General features: G+C 39.8%; 1 protein-coding gene across 1 annotated transcript in view; it reads right to left on the bottom strand.

Annotated features, from left to right (window-relative positions):
* The window catches only part of LOC108533112 (rho GTPase-activating protein 7-like), a 219,054-nt gene that overhangs the window by 43,173 nt on the left and 151,907 nt on the right, over positions 1-23,974 (bottom strand). The gene's annotated exons all lie outside the window — the stretch shown is intronic.

The raw sequence follows: 23,974 nt of genomic DNA, 5'->3' as shown, positions 1-23,974 counted from the left end.
GTTTAGTCAACTTCTAATTGGTTATTTAATCAAATTGGATAATGAGGGTATAACAGGGAACAATAAAAACAAGTTATTTTGGAAGACTGAAGAAGCACATAGAATCATATAATTTCAGAATAGTGAAGTAGAAAATGAATTTTAGGGTCCAATCCCTTCTCTGAACCCACCACACATACACTTATTTTGCAGAGGAGCATTGTAATACTCTGGGAGGAAACTCATTTGTCCACGTGTGATATGGTTGGCTGGTGGAAGAAATTCATATAGAATTGAATTCTATATGAGGAGTATAGAGGAAGCTTTAGGGATGGAACTTGTAAACCTGTTTTTCCTTCCCCAACTGTCAGGTATTGCACCTAAAATGTCAGGAGTTATTGTGATAACAAGCAACTTGAGAATTAAGGAGACAGTTGATTCAATTCCCCTAGAGTGAAAACAGAGTCATCATTGCAGAGAACGTAAAGAAAATGATTCTCTTTGAATCAATAGATAGCGGTTACCTGGGAGTGGCAATGAAGGAGGGAAGGAGCCAAGAACCAGTTCAGTTGGGGCTGGGGGAGTCCCAGGGATCTCTTGGAAGAGATGATGAGCATATGTGGTTAATCAAGGATTAGTTGAAATTTTTCATTCATACTTTTTTTTTTTTTGGAGACGGAGTCTTGCTATGTCACCCAGGTTGGAGTGCAGTGGCACCATCTCAGTTCACTGCAACCTCTGCCTCCCAGCTTCAAGCAATTCTCCTGCCTCAGCCTCCCAAGTAGCTGGGATTACAGGCACCTGCCACCACACCTGGCTAATATTTTATGTTTTTGGTAGAGATGGGGTTTCACCATGTTGGCCAGGCTGGTCTCAAACTCCTGACCTAAAGTGATCCACTCTCTGCGGCCTCTGAAAGTGCTGAGATTACAGGTGTGAGCCACTGCATCTGGCCATTCACACTTTTGAATGCAAGAACAATTTAGCATAAAAAGGTAATTTTTATTTTATCTGAGGAAGACTGATAAACCTTTGGTGGTTGTGTTTAAGGCATTGTTCATTAAAAAATTAGAAAACTTTGTTATTGGAATTTTTGTAAGCAACTTCACAAGCAACTTTGTGATTTTTAAGTTTTGTACTGTGCATTTGCCGTTTCAGGTTTCATAAGCTAGATTCTTGTCAATACATTAGGAAATGACTTTATAAGAATCTCAGATATGAGAAAAGCTCTTCAGAAATTATTACTTACTTGAGTTTTGTACTTTGGGATTATATAGCCTTACCTTTGGTTAATATTATGTCACCTGTCTCTACAACGTGGTTAAAGTTTGAGTATACACAATTTTTTGATGTAAAGGGATTCACAATCATATCAGAAGAGGCTTTCTCCATTCAGCTAAGGTTATTAACCATATTTCATGTCTGCTAATTTGGAGGGAAAAACATTTGTTCATAATTGTAGTGTAATATTTTTCAGTTAGTACCTGGAACGAAATGTAGGCTAGTCTGAATTTGCAAACAAGTTGTTGTCTGAATGTTCACTTTCAAATCTGCTCTTTGGAACTCTGAAATCATTTTCTCATAGACAACAAAAAGTACCATGGTAGCTAGATTGCCAAGTCTGTTCACAAAATCTATTTTAAGCCATCAGGTTATGTAAAGTTTAATTGTTCTAGTTCTCTGTAACTTGAGTGGCATGTGCTATAAGAACTTGATAGCAAAGTGAGCATAGTTCCTTGAATGTAAAGGAACACATCCCGTTGTCCAGGCCAAGGGTGTGTCCAGAGGAAATGACAGAGGGCTGGGATGGGCTTGCCAATGAAAACCCCCCTTTCTCACTCTCCTTTTTATTTCAAGCCCCTGTCATTGGCTCTCTTGCTTTCCTTTTTCCACTGTAGCAGTTATTTCTGACAAGGTTCTATCTCCTCTTGGATCTAAAACAAGAGGATCTGTTGTCAACTGTGGCCTGAAAATAGTGAATACAGTCAAGATATTTTGAGAGAGAGTCCACATTGCTATAACTTTTATTACAGCATATTGTTATAGTTGTTCTATTTTATTAGTTACTATTGTTAATCTCTTGCTGTGCCTAATTATAAATTAAACTTTACCATGTGATGTATGTATAGGAGAAAACATAGTATACACAGGGTTTGGTACTATCTGTAGTTTCAGGCACCCACTGTGGGTTATGGAATATGTTCCCTTTTGGAAAATGGGGGGCTACTGTATACTGTTTTGGGTATTTACTAATCATTTTGGAAAACAGAGAGAAACAAGTAGGTGACTATCAAGTCAGTCTTTCTAGTCCATATCTCTATTTTGCTTTTTGAAAAACAAAACCACATTCAGTAATAATGGTGATGAATAAAGTGTTATCTACATGTCTGAGGAACACCTGACACAGAGAGCCCTAAGCATGTCATAGCTAGAGCTCAAGGATGTGCAGGTGTTGGGGATGGGAGCAGCAGGGCTGGACACCCTTTGAGTAGTGGTGTCGGGGATGGGCATGACAGAGGGGCAGGCTTGGGAATTTAACCTCTCCTCTGCCACATACAGCCCATTTCATATACTGACCATTCTTCCTGTGTATATTTAACACCTAAATTAGTTTGAGGGTTAGAGGATAGTCCTAGGCACCAGAAGGTGGAGTTGAAAGATAAAAGTAGCTGTAGTATTTTTCTGGTCACTTCCAGGAGTTCTGGGCCATAAACAAATTGGGAAAGATGGACAAGTAACAGTTCCTCTCCCATATGGGCACAGAAGCATGAGGAACTCACTTCAGCATATGAAGTAAGTATAGATAAGGTGTTTTTTATAAGAATGCAGAGTAAAGGCCCTTTATCTTCCAGGGAGAAGGCATTAAAACATGCTTCCTGGAGAAGATGCCTCTTGCAGGGGATTTTATCATCTTGTGTATATGTGGAAGGAGAGAAAAAGGGTATTTGTGCCAGGAGGTGGGACAGAGCCTGGCTTCCGTGTGAGTAATATATGTGTGGTTGAAGGTTGGACATGAGAAGTTTCATGTTGCTGGAGTTTCAGATATATTATGTGGCAAGCGACGAAAAACTAAACTAGCAATATAGGAGGTGCCAGCTCATTCAGGACCATGAGCCACACAGAAGGTAAATATTATTCTCTAGAGGATAGGGTCCTATTGAAATTTAAACATGTGACATTGAGAGATTTGCATTTTGGATGGATGACTTGGGAAATGTGTTGGAAGTAGATTTAGGGATGACAAGCTGGAAAGGATACCAATTAGAAGGTTGTTGCAAGAGTCCATAAGAAAGAGTCTTTCTTATGGAGAGCATTTCCAATCACTTTTTGAAGACCATCTTTGGAATATTAATAGGAATGGAGGACATGGTTTTAAATGTAAAGTGTTTAGGTCCTTGTGGTTAAAGTCACAGAATAAGTGGATTCACCTATCTTAAAGCCCTCTCAAAACATATTATAGTGAAGAAGGAAGAAAGAAAGAAAATGAATACATGAGGAAAAAATGGAAGCAAAGGTAACAGGAAGACACAGGTGTAATGCAAACCATATCAATAGCATTATTCCTCTGGAAAGCAGGTGAACTGTTGGCAGCTATGCTATAGGCTGCAGAGAGCTGTATTCTCAACCTTCTTGAGGAGGGCAGTGGGGATGGGAAGTCAGTAAAAGGGAAGCATATTCTTTGAGCTGGAAAATGGAAAGTGCTCAGAAACTGTAGGCAGCAGCTGCTCTGGAAGGTGGCGACAGGCATAGGGAGATGAAAAGAAAAGTGACTTTATATGTAGCACTAAGATTCCTAGATCTCCAACTCCAGCCTGTACAGTCGATTTCCTGTCCGCCAATTCAACAGACAGGAAGTTTACTCTCTGGAGACACTAATCAGACAGGTTGTGGACCCAAGGATGTTGGGCAGAGCTGAGGGCAGGATGAGGTGTAACGGGGGAAATACCAGTGCAATACCATTGAGAAGGTTGTTGCACGAGTCCCTAAGAAAGATGATGAAGACCTTTTGAAGACCATCATTAGATATTAATATGAATGGAGGGCATGGCTTTAAATGTAAAATGTGTTTAGGTCCTTCTGGTTAGAAATCACAGAATAAGCAGATTCACCTATCGTAGAGCCCTCTCAGAACACATTATAGTGAAAACGGAAGAAAGAAAGAAAATGAATACACAAAGAAAAAGACAGAAGCAAAGGTAACAGGAAGCCACAGAAGTAATGCAAACCTTTCGCGTGCTCTTTCACGGAGCAAGTGAAGATCAGCACGCTCCCTTCTCCAGCTCAGCTCCTTGAATTTCTACAGCCAGATATTAACCTCCCCTATTACCTAGCAAGTGCTGCTGGAGGGTTCCTTTTTAGGGAAACTCATCAGCCAAAGAGAGGAGACCAATAGGTGTCAGCATTTGAGAGACTTCTCAAACAGAGCCAGGTCTCAACCAGATCACTGTCCACCAGTGAACACGTTTTAGAGTGTCCCCTTCCAGCCCCACTTCAACACAAGCATCCAATCAACTTTCAATGACTTTTTTTTGACTACTATTTATGTATTTTCTATCACTTATTTTCCATCATCAATGACTTATCTTTATATAGAAACATATAGCCAGACCTCACCAGGTATATAAGGAAAGTCCCTAACATGAAAGGATTTGATGGTGATGGTGTTTAGTGAGGGAGGAGGGTAAAGGAAACTTGAACAAATCCTACTATAGGTGATCAATCCAAGTGAATTATTAGATTAGGTAACAGGAAGGAGAATCTAAAAAAGGGGCAAGTATCTTGTGGGGAGACATGAGCAGGAAAAAGAAAGTGAGTTGCATTTTAGATATCACGGGTTTGGGGGCAAATGTGGCCTCAGGATGATTGGATCCAGCTGCATACGGATTCTGTCTCTCCTTTTCCTCTGACTTGAATCTCTGAGACCAGCTTTCCATATAGTGGGGGATATGGCTGGAGACATATTGGCAATTAAGTCTTTTAATCTGTGATCAGAAACTAAAATAGTCTTGCTTGATAAGTCTGAAGAATTCTGGAGATACTAGGATGATCCTGGTCAGATCAAATGACCCCTCTGTGGCCAGAGGCTGGATCTGTTAGCCGAGGTGCTTAGAGGACAAAAATAATACATGCCACAGCTGTTCCTCCTCCTCCTCTTCCTTCTCCTTCTCCTTCTCCTTCTCCTTCTCCTTCTCCTTCTCCTTCTCCTTCTCCTTCTCCTTCTCCTTCTCCTTCTCCTTCTCCTTCTCCTTCTCCTTCTCCTTCTCCTTCTCCTTCTCCTTCTCCTTCTCCTTCTCCTTCTCCTTCTCCTTCTCCTTCTCCTTCTCCTTCTCCTTCTCCTTCTCCTTCTCCTTCTCCTTCTCCTTCTCCTTCTCCTTCTCCTTCTCCTTCTCCTTCTCCTTCTCCTTCTCCTTCTCCTTCTCCTTCTCCTTCTCCTTCTCCTTCTCCTTCTCCTTCTCCTTCTCCTTCTCCTTCTCCTTCTCCTTCTCCTTCTCCTTCTCCTTTTCCTTCTCCTTCTCCTTCTCCTTCTCCTTCTCCTTCTCCTTCTCCTTCTCCTTCTCCTTCTCCTTCTCCTTCTCCTTCTCCTTCTCCTTCTCCTTCTCCTTCTCCTTCTCCTTCTCCTTCTCCTTCTCCTTCTCCTTCTTCTTCTTCTTCTTCTTCTTCTTCTTCTTCTTCTTCTTCTTTTTTCTTTGAGACAGAGTCTTGCTCTGTCACCCAGGCTGGAGTTCTGGGGCACGATCTTGGCTCACTGCAACCTCCGCCCCCTGCGTTCACACCATTCCCCTGCCTCAGAATCCCGAGTAGCTGGGATTACAGGCACCTGGCACCACGCCCAGCTAATTTTTTTGTATATTTAGTAGAGGCAGTGTTTTGCCGTGTCAGCCAGGATGGTCTTGATCTCCTGAACTTGTGATCTGCCCACCTCAGCCTCCTAAAGTGGTGGGATTACAGGCATGAGCCACCACACTTGGCCTCCTTCTTCTTACAAAGTTTATTTCCTTCTTTTAAGGTCCACTGTCAAATGTACCCTAATGATAGATTTTTTTAACTCCCTTATCTAGATATCATTTAGTGTTCCTCCATAACACCTCAGATTTGTAATTTTTTTGTTCTTTATAATTTATTGCACATGGTTGAAGTTTTTCTCATGTGTCTGCTCTATCTTCTAAGACTATAAGCTCCTTATATGAAAGTATGAAGGCTAACTATAAAGAAAAACACCAGGCCAGGTGTGGTGGCTCACACCTGTAATCTCAGCACTTTGGGAGGCCAAGGTGGGTGGATGGCTTGAGGTCAGGAGTTTGAAACCAGCCTGGCCAACATGGTGAAATACTGTCTCTACTAAAAATACGAACATTAGCTGGGTATGGTGGCAGGCACCTGTAATCCCAGTTACTTGGGAGGCTGAGGCAGGAAAATCGCTTGAACTGGGGAGGCGGAGGTTGCAGTGAGCCTAGATGGCACCATTGCACTCCAGTCTGGGCCATGGAGCAAGACTCCATCTCAAAAAATAAATAAATAATAAATAAATAAATATAAAGAGAAACACCAGAAGGTTTGTTTCTAAATGGAAATTGTTCATATTAGAATAGTCAGTTTGGAAGGTGGTAGCCTTTAATGATTCTATTGGTCACACCGTGCCTAGAAGCCTCTCTTCAAAATTGTTTTCAAGCATAGTACTCATTCTTTTGAGATCTTGTTTTGAAATATTTGTCCTTTTGATTATATTTATATTTTTAAACACTCAAATCTGTGATGAATTTCATGAAGTAGACTTTCTAAAGTAGACTTTTGATACAGATGCTTGGTTTTGATTTAGATTTTTGAAATAACCTACTTTAGGGACAGTTTTCATGAATAAGGTAGATGACTCTCATGTAATAAGGTTTTCTTCCATGGTTTGTAAATTGGCTTCAAAATTCTTGCTAAATATTTTCAAATAACGAGGCTATTTATTCAGCAAACATGTGTATAGTGTCTGTTATATACAAGCACAGTCCTAAGTGCTTTATATGAATTGATTAATTTATCGCTATAACAGATCAAGGAGAAAAGGATTATTATCCTAATATTATAGGTGAAGAAACTGAAGCACAAAGAATTTAAGTAACTAATGTAATAAACTAGGAAATAGAGTTGGGATTCAGTCCGAAATTCATGTACTTCACACTGGTGATATGCTACGCTGTCATTGCAATGTTAGTTTTCCTATATAATTACTTAGAAAAGGATTGCAAACATGCCTTCAGCCAAATCTGCCCTTTCCCCAGTTTTGATATATCCTGTGAACTACATTTTTTGGATGTTTGGAAAAAAAAAAGTGACAGAATTTATTCTGACTTATAAAAATTACACAAAATAGAAATCATAGTGTCCACAAGTAAAGTTTTACTGGAACACATCCATATACATTGGTTTGATAACGTATTGCTTATGTGGCTTCTGCACTACAACAGCAGAATCGAATACCTGGGACAGAGACTGGACAGCCCACAAACCTAAAATATTTACTATCTGACCCTTTATAGAAAAAGTCTGCCAAGTTCTGATTAAGAAAAATAATAATTCCCTGGATATCTAAGTTCTGACACACTTCTCAAAATAATTTCCAAAGGAAACCAATTTCAATGGTTTCTATCATAATAATTTGATTTTAGTTTTAAATTAAATTAATTGTCATGAATATAATAACATATCCATTAATGCAGTAAATGTTTAATTCATGTATTCCAGATATTACTTGTAAAAAATATTTAAAACACAGAAAAGTATAGAGAGTAAAATAAAAACTTTACTATTATTATTATTTTTTATTTTATTTTTGAGATGGACTCTTGCTCTGTTGCCCAGGCTGGAGTGCAGTGACTTGATCTTGGCTCACCACAACCTCCGCCTCCAGGGTTCAAATGATTCTCCTCTCTCCGCCTCCCAAGTAGCTGGGACTACAGGTGCCTGTCACCATGCCTGGTTCATTTTAGACTGGGTTTCACTGTGTTAGCCAGGATGGTCTCGATCTCCTGACCTCGTGATCCACCTGCCTCAGCCTCCCAAAGTGCTGGGATTACAGGCGTGAGCCACCATGCCTGGCCCCATTAATTTTTGATTAGTTTTCACATTCCCCAAAACATGTATATAGTGCTTTGCACACCATAAGTGATCAATAAATCTTTGTTATTAATTTTGTTGTATTTTACACTCAGAATGTGTTTCCCATTATGTGCTGACTGACTCCATATGCTTATAAAGAGATAAAAGAAAATCATGTAGGGACTACTTAATGAGGAAAACAATGAAAAACACTACATATAAATAGAGAAGGTGGAGCCTAGTGGTTGAAGGTAGGTTTTGTAGCCAGACTGTCTGCCTTCAAGTCCTGCCACACTAATCACTCCCTAGCCAAGTTACTATTGACACACCACTATAAACTTCTCTGTGCCTAAGTTTTCCTTCTCTCCCCCTGGTATTCTGGAGCTAGATGGTGCCAGCTCAGAGGAACTGATTCTTAAATATTCAGGAATTTTGTGAAACATTTGTTAAACCGTTGCTAGCTTGAAATCATCACTACTGCAAGCATTTACATCACAGAAATTGGCAAATGTTAAAAATCAGGGCTCTGCTACCCCCCTGCCCCCAGCCAGTTTACCAGCAAGCCACGTGTGTGTATTCATCTCCTAAGCTGGTGAGGATACAAAGCTCTCAGAACAGTGCCTGGTGTGTAACACATTGGAAGCCCTCAATAGGACACATCACCTATGCTGCTGGCTTCTATTTCCTCATCTGTAGATTTCTAGGCTTGATATGAAAAGATTTGCACAATCTCAAGGATTTTAGGAACATACAAATTTACAGTAAGGAAAATATATCATGGTTTTGATTTTCATATTTTCTTAAGAGAAATTGTGCAATGTGGTATAAGATAAGAAGCAGATAAAAATGAAGTCATACATATTTACTGTTGGCCATCAACCATTGTAATATTAGATGAATTATTTTATCCTGTTAAAAACAGAATATTTACTCATGTGGGTAAGTGCATGGGTCCTTTTATTTGTGATAAGTGTGGAATAGTAGAGATAAGTTCTATACCTCACAAATTGTCCAGAACTACAGGTAATTTTGATCAATTGTTTCCTAAGTCATAATACCTAGAAATTTACTCTTCATTCTTCAATTCATAACAGGATTCCTTTAGAGTTATATAGAGATGGGTAGTCGAATAGTTCACATTAAATACGTATTTTGCACCAAGAGTTTTATTATTTTATCAATTGAACAGTAATAGGAAAATATGCTAATAAAAGCATACATTTGAAATAGCCAACTTTGAAGAGGCCATCAGTAAGACATTGTATTAAAAACTTCATATGTCTCTATTGAAAATAAAGTTTGTCTTGTTTACATTCATTTATTTTTAAAACGTAGCTTTTGGAGGTAGCTTGAGTTAAGACAACTGTTCACAAGAACACTGTTCAGTGAAAGCATTAGTCATTGTGATCCCTGTTGGCAGCTGCATGGTGCACGTGGATGCGCTTGTGCCGAACACATGCACTGCCCTCCCAGCCTCATCGTCACGTGCACATGCCTAGAAAGTCAGCAAAAGCGACAGGAAGTAAAGGGAGAGCCCTTTATCCATTCAGCTTCATAAGTGTATTTGCTTTTATTTTTTAAGTTTACATTTATTATTTTATTTTGTATTTTTTTAAGAGATGGGGTCTTTTTTTGTCTTGAGACAGGGTCTTGCTCTGTCGCTCAGCTGGAGTGCAGTGGGGTGATCACAGTTCACTGTAGCCTCGACCTCCTGGGCTCAAGCAGTCCTCCCACCTTGGCCTCGCAAGTAGCTGGGACTACAGGCATGCACCACCACGCCTGGCTCAGTTTTTATTTTTTGTAGAGACAGGGGCCTCTCTATGTTGCCCAGGCTGACCTCTAACTCCTAGGGTCAAGTGGTCTTCCCCCCTCAACTTCCTTAGTAACTGGGACTACAGAGGGGGCTACTTAGCCTCCTGAATTTACTTTTAAGGTATAAAAATAGGCTGGGCGCGGTAGTTCACGCCTGTAATTCCAGCACTTTGGGAGGCTGAGGAGGGCGGATCACAAGGTCAGGAGATGGAGACCATCCTGGCTAACACGGTGAAACCCCGTCTCTACTAAAACTGCAAAAAAATTAGCCAGGCGCTAATTTTTATTAGGTGGCGGGCGTCTGCAGTCCCAGCTACTCGGGAGGCTGAGGCAGGAGAATGGCGTGAACTCGGGAGGTGGAGCTTGTAGTGAGCCGAGATCGCGCTGCTGCACTCCAGCCTGGGCGACAAAGCGAGACTCCATCTCAAAAAAAAAAAAAAAAAAGTATACAAATAATAGATTAACTCAGTCATTATTATGTTAATATGCATAATATACTGTCTTTTGGAGAAGAAGAATCGTTAAGCAACTGTGAGAACAGCGATTGAGGAAAATATAAATTAAACTAGTGGTCAAAACATTTTTAATACTGAATGCACACCTACCAGGAACACAAGTATTTTAAAATACCCAAGTAATAACCTCATTCTGTGGAGAGGATAAACAAAATCTGAAATTACAATGTGGAAATATACTAAAAAAAAAAAAAAAAAATCCATCTTAGTAAAACACTAACAAACAAAACCCTATAATAAATTAATTTTATATGAATTTTAGCCCTTTTTATTTTAAAATACCATATATATGGTATTATATATGTGTGTGTGTGTATATACACATATATATAGTATATGTACTATAGTATAGTATACGTGTGTATATATAGTATAGTATATGTATGTGTGTATATATATATATATATAGTCCCAGATGATTTTACTCTGCTTCCTTAGTTTTTTTTAGTAACATAATTAACCAGAAAGGTGGCTGAAATGTGTGTAGGTGGCTTTCCTCTTGTCTGCAGCTGAGGTAGGTTAGAGAAGTTAAACCCAGGTGAGGCCTGCCCTGCCCATTTCTTGCAAGAGGAACACCCAGGGAGAGGAAATGGAGGTGGACATTTTGATCAAAAGTTTTGGATCATCTAAGGATTTTTTTTTTCCTCAACTACATATGTGTCATTTATTCTGAGTCAGAAGGAGAAAATGTGTTTGAATTCCTATAATATCTGTAAAAGACTTCACTGCGTTCTTAAAACAACAGGCTGGGTGCAGTGGCTTTTGTCTGTAATCCCAGCGCTTTGGGAGGCAGAGGCGGGTGGATCACCTGAGGTCAGGAGTTCAAGACCAGCCTGGCCAACATGGTGAAATCCCATCTCTACTTAAAATGCAAAAATTAGCTGGGCATGGTGGCAGGTGCCTGTAATCCCAGCTACTAGGGAGGTTGAGGCAGGAGAATTGCTTGAACCCGAGAGGAGGAGGTTGCAGTGAGCCAAGACTGTGCCATTGCACTCCAGCCTGGGGGACAAGAGCGAGACTTCATCTGGAAATAAAAAAAAAAAAAGATTTTTCTCAAATACCTTCTAATGTGCCACACTATGAGTCAGTGGCATAGTCCTTGATTTATTCAGTGATGGCTGAAAGTGAAAGAGGCTGATGGGTTCCTTCTACGGGTCCACTGACCTTCTTCACATTTCCACCCCTTGGGATTCTGCTGTCCAGACAGATTGAATTATTTTTTTTCTTTTCCTGTAGTTGGCCAGGCTTTGTACTTCAGACTTTCAAACATAATGTTTACTCTGCCCCATGTCTTTGCTTGGCTCATTGCTATGGATCAACATTTGTTCATTTGACATACTTGCTAAGATCTTATCTATGCCAACCTTTTTCCAGGCTTTGCTAAAATGACTTTTTCTAGGAAGGCTTTCCTGGCCTTCTAACTAGCCAAAGCTCCTGCAGAAATGTGTACTTCTGTCTTAGCCTGTACTATACTTTATTGTCCGTGACTTCTAGTTTTATGTTCTTACAGACTTGACTTTGACCTTGGTGAAATCAGGTAATGAGACTATCCTCTTCACCTTAGTGATTTCCAGGGCCTAACTGTCTGAAAACAAGTAAGTGCTGAGAGGATTTATGTAGAATGAATGACAAAATAATTATAAAGTATTTTAATATGGGTATGCAAATAAATAGAATCCCTTTAGAAGTTAAAAAAAATAACTGAACTTGTTTGGTTAAAATCCATTCACGCATCAAGCTCATTAGCACGTTTCACTTTTCTGAATGCCACTAATACTTAGCTTACTGGTAAAGTTCAGCTGTGTGCAAAAATGAAAATTTTAAATTGGGCTGGGTACGGTGGCTCACACCTGTAATCCCAGCACTTTGGGCGGCTGAAGTGGGCAGATTGCTTAAGCACAGGAGTTCAAGACCAGCCTGAGCAACATGGCGAAACCCCATCTCTCCCAACAATAAAAAATAAAAAAAATTAGCTGGGCATGGTGGCACATGCCTATAATCTCAGCTGTTGGGGAAGCTGAGATGGGAGGACTGCTTGAGCCTGGGATGTTGAGGCTGCAGTGAGCCGAGATTATACCACTGTACTCCAGCCTGGGTAACAGAGTGAGATGCTGGCTCTCAAAAAAAAAAAAAAAAAAAAAAAAAGTTTAAATCAATGAATGTTCTCATTTGTAATGAAATAATGAAACATCATTGGGAGAGTTATAGTCACAGTCATCTTGCTGCACCATCAGTTAAAAAATGTGTCATTTTTTACAGCACAATATATACCATAAAGAATAATTCAAATAGTGTAAATATTACAACCAAGTTTTTAATAGACTTTGATACTTAAACTAAAACTTATTATCTGTATTAGTCAGCTCAGTTGGGATTCACACCTGTAATCCCAACACTTAGCGGGGCTGAGGCAGGTGGATCACCCGAGGCCAGGAGTTTGAGACCAGTCTAGCCAATATAACGAAACCCCATTTCTACTAAAAATACAAACGAATTAGCCAGGCATGGTGGTGTGCGCCTGTAATCTCACACCAGCTCAGGCTGTCATAACAAAATAACAAGCACTATGTGGCTAAAACAACAGAAATTTATTTCTCACAGTTCTGGAAACCGGAAGTTTCAGATCAAGGTCTGGCAGGGTTCTTTCTCATGAGGGTTCTCCTCCTGGCTTGCAGGTGGCACCTCTCTGGTGGCTCTTATAAGGACAAGAATCCTGTCAGATCAGGACCCCGCTCTATGAGCTCATTTAATATGAATTACTTCCTAACAGCAAAAACAATTACATTTGGGGTTAGGGCTTCAATATGTGAATTTTGTGAGGACCCAATTAATTCCGTTGCACAATCACTCTAGAATAACATTTGAAGTAATTCAATTATTTTTTGGCATCTCTAACACAAAGTTGTATTGATTCATTTTAAAAAATCTTATTTTTGGCTGAGCATGGTAGCTCACACCTATAATCCCAGCACTTTGGGAGGCCGAGGCAGGCAGACCACGAGGTCAGGAGATCGAGACCATCCTGGCTAACACGGTAAAACCCCATCACTACTAACAACAACAAAAAAATTTACAAAAATGCAAAAAAATTAGCCAGGTGTGGTGGCGGGCACCTGTAGTCCCAGCTACTTGGGAGGCGGAGGAAGGAGAATGGCATGAACCTGGGAGGTAGGGGAGTGAGCCGAGATCGTGCCACTGCAGTCCAGCCTGAGTGACAGAGCGAGACTCTGTCTCAAAAAAAAAAAAAAAAAAAAAAATTTTATTTTTTATTTTTAGTTAAACACTTTTTTGATGATGCAGGGGAGTTTGGAATAATAACCACTGACTTGGCATTATCTTTACAGGAATTGATAGCATTTGGCCAACTTTTATATAGGGCATTTCCCCTTGAACTTTGAATGTAATCTTATTTAGACTTTTAGACCTGGTCATGGACTCAGAAGTCATCCACTCCAATTCCTTTATTTAAAGATGAGGAAATTTAGTCTTAAATAGCGTATGTTGTCCACATTCCTCAGAAAGATACTCTGTCTTTAACAGTTTGCCTTAATTGATACTTTAACAGAATTGTCCTTTCTCCTGTTCAATGTATTTTTTACCATACCAAATTCCTTGCCAACTATCTTTTAAGGTTCCACCTGAAGCCTATGTAGATCTTTCTGCTTCCACACACACAAACAGAATTGGTAATTCCTTTCTTTCTGTCTCCTTAGAATTTTTCCAAATGATTACATACACTTCTTAAATTATATCATAGTAATCTGTGCTAATTTACATTTTACATTAAATTATGAGCTTCTTGAAGTCAGCAATTGGACTCCTGGTGCTAACCCAAGGTATAGGGCTTTAATAAATGATTTCCAAATTTCATTTCTGAAAGCCATGTGGCCAATAAATTATACATCAATAACAGGAATTGGAGTCTCCTAACTTCCTGATCAATGCTGTTTCTTTTCCTGGACCACACTTCACTCTTAAGATGTTGGTGTTAGGGTTGCAGAAAGTCTTCTAGCATAGAGGATTTACAAGTATGAATTCAGAGAAGCCTCAGGAAAGTCCTGCCCTGCTGGCCAGGTGATTCACGCCTGTAATCCCAACACTTAGAGGGGGCTGAGGCAGATGGATCACTTGACGCCAGGAGTTTGAGACCAGCCTAGCCAATACAACAAAACCCCATTTCTACTAAAAATACAAAAAAATTAGCCAGGCATGGTGGTGTGTGCCTGTAATTTCAGTTACTCGGGAGGCAAGGCACAGGAATCGCTTGAACCTGGGAGGAGGAGGCTGCAGTGAGCCGAGACTGTACCACTGCACTCCAGCCTGGGCAACAGAGTGAGAGTCTGTCTCAAAACAAAAAAACAAAAAAACGGAAAGAAAAGTCCTGCCCTGGGTCCAGAGATTATATCCAAATTCACTGTTTGACACCTATGTGTTTCAAATGCACCATGCCAGAGAATACTGTTTTATTTGTCTTTGGACAAATTTACCCCAGTTTGACTTTTGCTGCTGGGACTCCAGCTTGCAGAACTCTGCAAGGCCTGAGCCCCAGCACGTCGTGAGATACTTTATATAGAAGAGCACTGATGACCCAAACAGTTTAAAGGTCAGTGAAGTTAAGCCTGGGGTAATTGTTCTCTGAACTCTGGCACATTCTTACTGGGTTTCTGCTGTTTTATTGCTTGTGACCCTTCATTTATGGTTTAGCGAGGGTTGTGAAATTCTGAATACAGTTTCAAGAAATTACAAGAAGGGTGGTGAATTCTCCTTTCATGAGTCAAATCCCAATTCTTTTCATCTTCAGATTTTCTTCCTTGAGAATTACAATAGTTGAGATATGTTTGCAGTAGATATGTTGAACTCTTATGAAAATCCAGATGGATGAAGATACCTATTTTTTAATGCTGTATAAATATCCAGAATTAATAACATATTAGAAATTTTGCAGTTTTCTGAACATGTAAAAATTCTTGGAAGAAATTAGAGTCACTTGATCACAAAAAATGTAAATTCCGTCTATGGTATAGATTTTACAAAAATGCCTGTATATATGTTCTCATAAATTAGGTATTGTCTTTATTCGTTTAATTTAAATTTTAAATTGATAGATAAAACTGTATAAAATTAGGGTATTATCTCAAAAAGAGATGAAAATTTTCTGAAAACCTGCAGATAAACACTTGAAAGGGTAATCCTGCTATTCTGTTTTGCTTTATAACAAATATTTTCCTATTCACCGTAAGTTTTTCTGGAAAAGAAAATAGCTGTAAGTTAGAGATCCTAACTTAACTAACTGAAACTAATTATATCAGAGCAAGCCTCTTTGCCATTCTACAAACATGAATAAAAATACACATAAAAATGTTTTCATTTATGAATAAGCAACCTGAAGAACCATGAAAGCACTAAATTGGATGTTGATTTCCAAATACTAGTTTTGTCACCCCTGGGTTAGTGAGACTACAAAGGGTATATACTCTCTGGGTCGAAGAGTGGAGGATGGCCTTTGACTTGCCTTTAGTCCAAAAAAAGTGCTTTGATTACTCTGGGTAAATATTTTCTGTTTTGTGCTGCTTAACTGCGTAGGCGATTATTAATTTGCCACCTAGTATTTTTCTAGTTTACAGTAGGGGAAGGAAATGTAAGAAAAGTTTTCTTCTTTTAAAAAATATACATTAAAATATTTTCCCATTTTATCTATTAAAGTTTCTCTTCCTTAAATAACTCCAACACAAAAGTTTTCTAGTACCCTCAAAAATATAACATAAAATTTCTACTAAGGAAGGAGCTAAAAAAAAATTGCTAACAAAGGTAAAGGAAATGGAAAAGAAGAGGTGTGTAGAAAAAAATTTCCCTGTTGCTTGAACCCAAGCACTGGAGATGACCATTTTCTTTATCTTCTCTTGAGATATATACTCAGTAACGAAGTTGTTAAAATTCAGACTGTTACATAGCATGTTTGTGAATACTGGAAGGTATCCCTAGGCATTGCTATTTGAGAAGTAATGCCTATTTTATTCTGCAAAAGCAAAACAGTTACCAACTATTTTTTTTCTAAGCAATATTTGTTCTCTCTCCTCTCTGCTCTCTCAAAAAACGTGCCTCAGAAGCTGATTCGGAATTCCTTATTTGTATCCTTAACCCATCAATTTGGCTCTACTGGGTACTGTTACACTCAGGTAATGCTATACAAATCTGGGCAAATGGGCCTTACTTCAAAAGACTTGGGACTCAAATTATAAGTCAAAAGAGCCCAGTTTTGCTAATAATATGCACCTGCAGCTCTGCTTGAGGTTGGTGGGAATCTTGACTATTGGAAGAGGTGAGGTTTACTTTTTAAGCTGGTTCAGCAAAATACAACTGAATCTAAATGAAGCATCGGAGAGGAAGTTCTACAGATCCAGTGGTGCTGGCATTTGTCTGCAACAGCGATCATAAGAGTGGTTTCCTGACCTCCAAGAATGCTTCCAGTTATTTAAGAAATCTTGCAAAATTATTTAAGGAATTTTCAAAGTATACTTAATTGCTTATTACCCCAAAATGATATAAAATAAAATGAATAGGAATCATACTATGATTTCACTAGAGAAGTTGAGTGGTGTCATAAAGTTAAGCAATGAGATGTGATTGTAACTTGGAACAAGTTGGAAGTTATTTAAGTTCTCATGCTATTCAGGCCACTATGGAGTGAAAATCATAAATGTTCAGGATATTGCGGATGCATTTACACTTGACAGGGTTTGACGAAATGAGACACTTATTAACTGGAATATTTATAAAGAGCTACTCCATTGACATTTTAAAAGTGAGTATGTTGGATTCTGCATTATAGTATTTATAAAGCATTCTCACACAACTCGGTAGAATTATTTCTTTGCCTGTCCTCACCAGAGACAGACAAGTTGGGTTCAAGCAAGCTGAGTTGCCTTGAGACATTAATTTCATGTTTCTGAGTTCTAGCTTCCTCTTCTGTAAAATGAAGGTGATATCCACCAGGCTGTACTATTTTGAGAATTAAGTAAGGTAATGCACATCAAACACTCAGTACAGAGCTCTGCACAGAATGAAAACTCAACAGACCAGTCTGCACGTTAGAATCACATGGAGAAATTTAAGATATATCAGTGCCAGGGCCTCACTACAAACCAATTAAAATCAGAAATGTATTAGGGACCATATATTGGTATTATAAAAAACCCCCAGGAGATGATCACCGTAGCCAGTGTTGCAAACCATCTATCTTAAATGTCCACTTTACATATTATTTCCTGTGTTTCAAAGATAGGTCTGGACAAGATATTTATGAACTTTTAAACAAGTTTCCCCTACCAAAATCAAATGCCCCTTCTGTTAGGGTAAGAAAAAGTAGAATCAAGCTTCTTGCTCAAGGAAGAACTCAGAAGGGCTGACAGTAGGCATTGCTGCCTAACTTCTTATTTAGCACATACACCAATAATCTTCTATAAGTCCTGACATTAGGTGCTGGGCACTGGGCTAAGTAGTGATCTGAATGCTAGGCCAAGCTGAGACAGATTTCCCATACAGTCAAGGCAGGAAGAAGAGGAAGGACAGAATTTCCCAAAATCAAAGAAATTCAAAAGTGGAGCCAAACAGCAGCCAGACACAATAGATGTCAACAACTAAACTTTTGAGAAACAGCAGAACTTTCCAGCCTCAGGCTCTGAAGGAGAAAAGTAGGAGCAGTGGCTTAATTGGAATCATTCTGCAAGGCAGAGATGAGTTGGCGCATACTTGGTCTACAGAGTAGACCAGGTCTGGGAAACTGAAGACAACATCTGTAGGAAAGATGACCTTGATGACACTTCATAGGATGTGGAAGCAGAGCAATACAGCTTAGATGACTTACTGGAAGTTCACCAGTAAAAGTGGAGAAAGAGCCCAGTGTTTTTGGGGCATCACAAAGTCTGGCTTGGAAAAATTTCTTTGACATCTGCCAATGTGGAGGCAGCAAAGTGTGAAATTAGGACATTTGTCTGGTTGCAGTTAGATTCCCGGGCACTCCGTATGGTGCGGATCCAAGTGCCCAATAGTGGAATGATTTTGAGGCCATGCCTGGAATCAGAGTGAAACTCGGGTCTCGGTTAACCTTTTCTGTGTGCATTAGCTCACATCCCTTCCACTCCTGAACGTGGACATCTGTTTCTTGCAATTCATAATTAATGATCTATTATCTAGTATTGTTGCCTAATTTTTAAATGGATGTTAATCTTATTACTAAAACAAAACTATAAACAAGGAGGGTGTGGAACAGGGAAAGGGAACTTGCATTCTGTTTACAATAAAACTCAAATTTACCATAATCTGTCTCTGGTCTCTGCATCAGCCACGTCGGCCCCTTCCCGTTCTCTAAGCATTCTACCGTCTTTCCTGTCTCAGGGCCTTTGTCCCAGATATTTCCTGTTTAGAATTCTCTTCTTTTTTTTTTTTTTTTTTTTTTTTTTTTTTTTTTTTTTTTCCCAACCACATGCCTGACTTCTTCTCATCACTTAAACCAGTATCCTAGAGAGGCCTTTCTAGACCATCCTACCAATGTTACTCTCCACATCTTTGTTTTCTCCCTTACATCTTTCTCTTTCCTTATCACAATGCATGCGTTCATTTATTCAGTAATTATGCATTACCCTTCTACTGTGTGCAAGATATGGGCATACAATATTGGTCTTTGCCATCACAGAGCCTACACTTTGTGGGGGATGTAAACATTAATGAGACAATCATCACATAAATATTTGTAAGTTACTAATTCTGTTAATGTCTACACATGAAAGCCCGTGGAACTAATCTACAAGTATTTCTGTGTTTTAATTTGGATTTCTTTGTAGTTTGTTATCTTTCTCCCACTTGTATATTTGCTCCCTGAGGGCAGAGTCGTTGCTTTCTGTCTGTTTCTGCACTGTGTTCTCAGAGCATGCATATTGTAGAGACTTAGTATATATCACTGAATAAGTGAATGCTAAGCATTTGCTGTGATTTTTTTTTTTTTTAAACTTCATGGTATCCATGAGAACCTAGCATTATGCCTGTTTAATTGATTAACAACATTGAAGCTCAGATAAGAAATTGGTCACAGGTCATAAAGCTGATAACAGAAGTGGAAACTGAACCTAGCTCTTATTCCAAAAGTTATTGTTCTATTACACAGAAGGCATGAGAGAGGTGAAGAGCAAATTATTGTAAATTGTTTTACAGTAATATAGAACCTAAAGTGACTGGTTAAGGTATTTTCACATGTTCTCCCCATACAATTAAAAACAAAAAACAAAACAAAATAAAAATATAAAACAACAACAACAAAAAAAAAATGAAAAAAAATCACCAGCATGCAAAAATATCCTACAACTTTATTTTCCATTGTGGGTCCAGCAAAATCTAAGGTCACCAAGCATGCTGAAACATTTCTCAGTATTTGGTGATTGCAAAACTGGATTTCATTTGGATCTTAGATTTGGCACCAAAATGATAACTTGAACCATCAAGAACAAAAGCTGTATGCTTATGTGGCATTTGCTTTACTTGGCTAAAGAAAACCAGGTCTAAAGGTACACACTCCCTTAACTCTTTCTACACTCTGAGAAGCTCTTTGAAATGTGAAATTTCTACAGTGGTTTCTTTGTTTCTTATAACTTGAGTGATAGCAGGGAGAGGTAGGTGTGTGTGCGTGTGTGTGTGTGTGTGCATGCACGCACATGCATGTGACTTCAGCTTTAGAGAAAAGAGGCAGGAGAATGAAAGAGAGAAAGGAATTCAAGGAAAGCCAGAGAACAACTAAGAAGATGGTTTCTTGTCCAGATTTGGTGACACACTGAACTCTACATAGAATGTCAGCCCCGCATCGTCCTCTTCAGATATGCTTACCTAGCTCACTCCCTCTTCACAGTCAAAGCTATGTTTGAGTTTTCAGGTCTCTGGGTAATGACGTTTTTTTTTTTTTTGTTTGTTTGTTTGTTTGTTTGTTTTGAGATGGAGTCTTGCTCTGTTGCACAGGCTGGAGTGCAGTGGCGCAATAGCTCACTGCAACCTCCACCTCCCAGGTTCAAGTGATTATCCTGCCTCAGCCTCCCGAGTAGCTGGGATTACAGGCATGTGCTACCACGCCAGGCTAATGTTGCATTTTTAGCAGAGATGGGTTTCTCCATGTTGTTCAGGCTGGTCTCGAACTCCCGACCTCAGGTGATCCTCCTGCCTCGGCCTCCCACAGTGCTGGGATTACAGATGTGAGCTACCACACCTGACCTGCGTAATGACACTTCTATCTCCCCTTTTGCTTACTGACCCTACATACTGGTACATGAACCATGCAAGCACATAAGCTTACATGGATTCCCGTTTTAAGGACTAGGAATAGGTGATTTTTAAAATTATCACATACTGTAGACATCTTTGTCAGCCTTTCAAAGACCAATCAAAACCAAACTTTTCCCCTAACTTAGTAAAAACATGTATATTTTAAGGAGAATTGTCTCATTTCTAACTCATTTACCCACAAATCATCAAAACAATAAAAATAAGTTGCCAACTAAGAAACTCATTTGAGTTTATTAAAATGTAATTGCAAAGTTTTTTTTCTGTCCTTAGAAGGACCCTCATCTTTTGTCAAGGATTAAATTCTGGGTGTGTTTGAGATTGCATGGTAAATCCGTGCCCACAGACTTGCAACACTTTCTTCAACTAGGACACATGTCTTCCTGTTGTAATACTTCATTTACATTTAATCCAATCTGTATTCCAGTAGTATAATCCTTAGAAATCCAATCCCACTTTAAATTTCCACGTCACAACCTCTATCCTGTTACTGGACTTTGCACAGGTCAAGAGAATACCCTGTAGGGATCCCTTTGTGGACATAAATTAGGAGAAAAATACTTTGGGTTAGACTGATTATATCTATCCTTTAGAACAAAAGCATGCTAGGCTATTGAATGCAGTGAGTCAAATGTCCACAGGGCCTACTATTATCTAAGGTGCACGTGGAACTGATCCACCCCTTTGGTGGTACGTGACTGCACAGCTCCCCTCCCTTGAAGGAGGAACTACTGGCCTCAATTCACTTGTAGATACTATGATGGTTCCAGGATCTTCTGGTAAGTCAGGTGACCCTGTGCCTTTATCCTACTCTAGATGTGACCAGAGTTCAAACAGAAGCCACCTGTGAATGCGTTGGAGGGACAAATGCCAGATGCATGAGATGTTACCAATTTCTCTTTTGAGAATGCTGGAGTCCACCTTGCTTCATGAAGCACTTACAACACCTTCATTGTGCACCACTGAGCGAGCTGTGGTGAGACGGTGCTCCTTCTGGGTTTCCAGACATGTGTCATTTCCACTGCATATTTAGCAGCACATAACTGCCTGCAGTGGGGAGAGCGGAATGTGAGGCATGTCTCACCGAGGAATACGGTTTTTGTTTAAAAAAAAAAAAATCACTTAACTGCTAATGGAAATGTCAACCTCTCAGCGCTATTCTTAAAAATAAATATATACAGGGAGTTCCCCATATGAGAGGAACCTAAGCGACCCACGATATTCATTTCCATGAAGTCACTCACAGCAGGCCTGTCTGGAAAAATGCTTTCATCTTCTGCAAAGAGAGGGGAAAATATACCAGCAAGGTTTAAAGACTAGGACTTTAGAGGGTAAAGTGAGAAAAGTGATCCTTTGGTCAGGTGAATTTGGGCCAAACAAGATTAACTTCTACACTTTCAACTCAACATGTGTTGCATAGAGACCACAGAATTACAGGCTCGAAGGGAAGCCTCTACAGCTCATCCAGCTAGCTGTTCAACACTGGGTTCCTCCTAGTCCTGGAATTCCTATAGGGAGCCTAGGGGTGAAGGGGCGTGAAAGTAATAGGGTTTCCTATTGCTTCTGCCAGGACAACTCTGCTTTCTGGATTGTAAGCTACTTTAATTCATTGAGCATATATCTGTTGAGCATCCACTACATGCCTGGTGCTGTCCTAAGTATGATGATGACATAGTGATTAACATGGACATGGCCTGTGGCCCCATGAAACTTGCAGTCTATGGTAGGTTCTTTGTGGGCACATGGCAGGTGTGTGAAAGGGGAGGTTCTACAGCTGACACTGTGAGTGGTATTCCAGCATTTGAGGATAAATAAACCCAACAAGTTAAAGCTCCATAACGAATTATCGGAAGAGCTGGGGGTAGAGCCCAGAGGTCTTGACTTATACTTCAGTGCCCTTGTTCCCAAGTTCAGACAAGAAGTTCAAACAATAAAAAATTTAGAAACCTGCTCAGTTAGAGCGGATGTAAATTTCAGGCAGTAACTTCCCCTGACTAGGTCTTCTCTCCATTTCTCTCCTTTTGGATGCCTTCTCAGGACTCAGTGAAGGCTCTATGCTCATCCTTAGACACAGGAAAGATCTTTCTAGACCAAGGTCTCCCTTTTCCCTCTGGGTCGAAGGCCACCCAGCTGTACTTTGTTCCAGAAGTTTTCCCATCAGTCACTCTCCCTTCCGGCCGGGCTCTCCCACACACTCTCATCTCTGTGGAATTGCTGGGTTCTTGCATTCCTCGATGTGTTGCATCACTTCCTTCCTTCCTGTCTTGTGTGCATGGGGTACACTTTTCAACCCTCATTCCTGTCTGCTCGCTCTCCCAAGCACGAACTTTGTCTCCTTTCCTTTTCCTCTCTATGTCTCCCTGGAGGCTATATTCTGTATTTTATAATGCTAAAATTGAGAATAGAGGCCAGATGACACTCAGTGTATTTGTGTCTCTCTCCTTAAAATCCTTGACTCTTTTCTAATTTTGGGTTTCTACTTTAGTCCTGGTCACTCGCCCTGGCTGCTGCCATCCCTTGGGTCTTGCAAGGCTAGAGCTGATCAGATTTACAAGGAGAAGGGGACCTGCAGTGTTTGTAACTCAGGACGTGGAATGCATCTTACTCAATCCATCCAGATCATGAACTGCGAGGAAGCGTGACACAGAGAACTGCTGGCAGTGATCCTACACTGTCCTGAATGATCCTGTAGTACAGACAGCCTCCTGTTCTTGGGTGCTGCCTACATGTTAGCTTGTATATCTCAATCCTCATTAGGGGGCCCAATAGAAGAAAAGTACAAAGCAGCCTCCACCGACCAAAGATCTTACCATGAATTGTTTCTCTGTACAATCTTGTTTCTTTTTTTTTTTTTTTTTTTTTTTTTTTTATTATATTTAAGTTCTAGGCGTACATGTGCATAACGTGTTTTAGGTTTTTGTTAGGCATATTGTAATACTTTATGGCCCATGTTGGTGTGCTGCAACCCATCAAACTCGTCAGCGCACCCATCAATTCATCATTTATCATCTTGTAATAACTTTCCGCCAGATGCAACCCTCCCTCCTCCCCCTCCCCCTTCCCCATGATCAGGCCCCAGTGTGTGATGTTCCCCTTCCGAGTCCAAGTGATCCCTCATTGTTTGCAGGATTTTTTCGCGCACCTATGAGTGAGAACATGCGGTTGTTTGGTTTTTCTGTTTCTTGTGATAGTTTTGCTAAGGAATGAATGAGTTTCAGCTGCATCGCATGTCGCCTAGCAAAGGACGCAAACTCATCCTTTTT

Source organism: Rhinopithecus bieti, unplaced genomic scaffold (genome assembly GCF_001698545.2).
Source record: "Rhinopithecus bieti isolate Rb0 unplaced genomic scaffold, ASM169854v2 scaffold_10584, whole genome shotgun sequence".
Lineage (NCBI taxonomy): Eukaryota > Metazoa > Chordata > Mammalia > Primates > Cercopithecidae > Rhinopithecus > Rhinopithecus bieti.
Note: the sequence above shows the minus strand (reverse complement) of the source record. Positions and strands in the feature narration are given on the sequence as shown.